We start from the raw sequence: 4,399 nt of genomic DNA on the forward strand, positions 1-4,399 counted from the left end.
GATGTTTGTATTCCCCCTTTCCCCGCCAGCAAACATTTCACAAGAGTTTTTCTTTACCATGACTTAGAGGTCATTGTCTCATGTGACAGCTCAAAAATGTAATCTTTCCTGGCCAGAGTTGACTCAGACCATGAGGAAAAGCAGGGGGCTGGCGTGTTTGAATGCAGGAGAGGGCTCTCTGGACCTGTACCTCTATGGGTTGCAGCGCAGCAATTGCAAAGTTGCACCCTGTGATCATTTTTCTAGATCCCTAAGAAACAGCCTGCAAACTCCCCACAGATCATAGGCTGTGCTCTCCCCCTCTGCCTCAGCTGTAAGGTTTTCATTTCTGGCAGCCAAAAGCAATGAAGTGGTTTAGGGACCAACTAAATCGGATGCTTTCTGGGGTTTGGAGCCACCTCGCACTCCTGGGATGACTGGAAATAAAGCTATAAGCTCTGATCTTAGTATGTGTTTGCATCAAGTAAGAACAGCCTGGAGTTTTGGAGCAGAAGGTTATCGGGATGTGTTTTGCTTCTCCTACCATCGTGTACGAAGTTGGTGCCTGTCTGAAAGCACAGCCACAAATCATTGCAGAGGTAGGCACTTATGGGCAGAGAAACTAGGAGAGGATTTTGTTACAGTTACCTGAAGTCGGGAAATGCATTGCTGGCAGAGCTTACACTTGAAAGATTTGGACCAGGTGATGAGCTGGATAAAACTGTCATTTCTTAACAGATGTCATATTCTCAGTTAAAAGTGAAAGGGCTGTAACACCCAGATTTAATCATAGTGAACACAAGCAATCTTTTAAGCAATGCACAAATAAAAGGTCCGTATTCAAGCACCAGGCTAAGAGCTGACTGTAATGGTCAGATGAACGTGGTGATTTTTTTTTTCCCAATTTTGCAGCAGGTTTTTTGAGGGAGGGTCCTGCCTTCCAAGAGAACTGCTTACCTGCTGAATTACACTATCAATCCTTATCCCTGACAACCTTAATCCTGCTCTGGTTTGCCTGGGCTGCATGCTGCAGCAGGAGCTAGAAAACTGAGAGATGTATGCAGAAAAGTCTTGGGATGTCGATGTGCAGAATGGTGGGTGGTGTTATTTAGATGTCTTTGTAAACAAACAAATACACCCGATTAAAGCTGGCTGCCCATGGAGGTTTCTGCCACTCTCTGCACACCCACCCTTTTCTCTGCAGCTATGAGGATTACAGGGTACTTGAAAGGCCGGGTTGGAAATGGGTATCTCAGATACTACTTTACATATGGTTCAGCTCCTGCTGGTGGAGATGGAGCAAATCTGAAGGAAGGCTGCTTCACTGCAGCTTGGTATTTTTGTCATTTGGTGAGGAGTTTCAGTCCAGCCATCAGCAAACACCATTCCCAGTACCCTGCAGCCCTGGCTGCCAGCTCAGAGGAGAACTAGGTTACTACTACTACAGAGGGGATGGCGCACAAACACGCTCCTGCCTCACTGGTCAACACATCTCACCTTGTATGTTTCGGGCCCACAAGCTACATAATTGAACTTGAAGGCAAGAGCCTCTTCTCGGGGGCTGTGCAGCCATCTAGCGTTACTATATATATAGCAGGCTGGTTAACGTCAGCCCCCAGGTCACTTCAGTGCTTTTCTCCGACACGTCTCCCAGCTGAATGTTTAACTCTAAGGCAAAGGAAATTTAGTTAAACTTGCTAATCCATTAATCTTAGTGACCTTTGATATTTTTGACCACCTGAAAATTGTGCTTGTGGATGGAGAAGAGGCTGCTACTACAGTATTTCTTCTAGCTGTAGCAGGTATGGGTTGCTACTATCAGGAAGAGCTGCTGCATGTTAGCAGCATTGATTCCTGGGAAAGGGAAAAGAAAGGAAAGGAAAGGAAAGGAATTTAAATTTGAAGATCAGTGAGCAAACCTAACGAATGCCACTGCTATCTGCCAGTATACAGGTTCCACATTGCTTTGGAGACTTTCTTATGTGTTCAGGAGTAGGAAAGCTTTGTACATATATTGTGAATGAGTAGAACAAATATCCTGAATCTATATTTCTCACTTTTCTCATCTAGAGAAAAACAGCTTATTTCAAAGTCTCAGCTTCCTCTTCGGTCCTTCAGCAGTCAGGGCAATTAGTGCAAGGCACTGCTTTTACAGTTAGGAATAAACTTATAAGGAAACCTGTGTAGGCACGGAGCATGATGAAACAGCATGCATTCCTGTGTTGCATACCAGAGCGACAAGTAAATTTCAAAGGTGACAGTCCAGGGTTACTGTGTCTTAGCGGCAGCCACTTGGCTAACCAGAGAACAGAACCGTCTTTGTTTACAATCTGAAGTTTTCTAACTCTTATCTCCTCTCTTGCACTGTAATTTCCCCCAGCCCCCTCTGTGCCTCTAGGTTCATCTTTCTCTGTGCTTTGCCTTATACTGTATCAATGTCCAGGTGTGTTCCAAGGGACGTTCATCTTCCAAAACAAAAGGTGATGGACCTGCAACTTTCTATACACCTCAGTAACAAGTCAAGGACTACTGAGATAAAAGACATTTCTTCGGGATAGAGGTTACACGTTACAAGCCCTTTGCCTGGGCTTTATGGTGAATGGAGATCTATGCCATGCAGACACACCATTTTATGGATCCTGATGCACTTCTGGAAGGGCCTACCAGCTCTGCCCATTTAACATCTCACAGCATTTGCCTAAGATAGTTTTTGAAAGGCATGCTTTACAAGGAGTCTTTCACTGCATCAAGTTTTGTGGGTATAAGATATCTGAATGTCTCTCCCTGTGAAAGGGATGGCAATCATGATGCTGAGCAGTGCAAGAGGAGGGGGCCAACTTGAGCCACAGTCCCACTACCTACCAGCACATTCCCTTGCCCCAAAAAGCTTACAGGCACAGTGTCAGGCAGAGCAGGAAACAGATGAAACAAAATTGTCTGTGTTAAAGTGATTAATTAAAGTGATAATTTAATTAAAGTGATTAAAGTGATAATCTGATGTAAGGCAGCTGTCTCTTACAATTTTTAATGTTTTAATGCTACTACATAGTTTTATGATATATCACAGTTTTAGTGATATTACAAAGTAACGTATGCATACAGGAGTGAGATGGAACATTTGTATTGTTACATATTTTATTGAGAGACTTATTTTCTTTTGCTAAGGTATGTAAATTAAATTGTGCAGATCTTATTATTATTTTTTTTTGTTTGTTTGAAGAAGCAGAGGTGTTAACATTTACATCCCAGCCAAAATCTTCACAATTTCATTTTCCCAAGTGCTCCAGAAGCTCTAGTGGCACCTTCATCCCTGCTTCCTGCCTGGAACTGGTGCTGGGAGTCACTTAAGCCACCACAATGTTCCAGCTTGGCTGCATTTCTGCGGTTGTCTAGGTGATTATTCTACTCTAATGATATAGTTTAGTAAGTATTTTAAAGTCTCACTGAATGGAAGATACTTTAAAAAATAAAAGTTTTGTTTGTTTATTTATTGTGATGTCTTGAGAATAGTGGAAAGTGAACTAGAATCTTGAAAAAGGCTGCATTCAATTGCCACAATGCCAATAAAATACTTTATTAGGGGTTAATAACATTCTTCCCTGTTAACATTTCCTCACATCAATGCAGAACCATCTCGTGCTAGCCTCCAAACTATGTCTTGCAAAACAGAATCACTTTTCCATAAACCACATTACAACATCCAGAATCAGCCTCGAAGGCTTGGGAATGAGAAGAATGCCATCCACCTCAGTTGTTACTGGAGTTGTTTGTTCCGCTGCTGCTTCTTTCTGCCCCTTTTCTCCCTTCCCAGGTCTCTTTTAGAGCCGGGAGCTCTGCTCCCCATGCGCCTGGAGTTTAAACTAGTGACCCCTTGGACAGTCAGGTGCGAGAAATTGCTAGCACAGTAAATTTTTCTTTTTTTTTTAATGGATCGGAGGTGATGAGATAAGTCCAGAGTTATTTTGACAGCTGGTGTTTTTCGGGTCAAGCTGAAGTGTTTGTGTTCTCAACACCCGAAATATTTACTTGAATGCAATCTACGCAGCGGGAAAGGTTTTCCATCAGTGGTGGTGGTGGCGGTGCAGCTCTCGCTCGGTTTTAAGCGTTCCCCTGCCCTCTCGTGGCACAGACGAGAAGCGTTCAAGGAAATGGTGGAGTCACCTTCCCTGGGGGTGTTCAAGGAAAGGTGGTGCTTGGGGACATGGTGTAGTGGGTGCCATTGGTGGTAGGGTGATGGCTGGACCAGGTGATCTTGGAGGGCTTTCCAACCCTAATGATTCTATGAAATACACGTGTCCACAGGGACAGGAACCCACTGAAACGCCCAGGACCAACATGCAATGAATGCGACGTGTTTCTACAAGCCCTCACAACGTCATGAGGCGACTCCCGCCACCCCCCCCAAGATGGCTTCCCTGGG

The sequence above is a fragment of the Anser cygnoides genome, chromosome 7, assembly GCF_040182565.1.
Source record: "Anser cygnoides isolate HZ-2024a breed goose chromosome 7, Taihu_goose_T2T_genome, whole genome shotgun sequence".
Classification (NCBI taxonomy): Eukaryota; Metazoa; Chordata; class Aves; order Anseriformes; family Anatidae; genus Anser; species Anser cygnoides.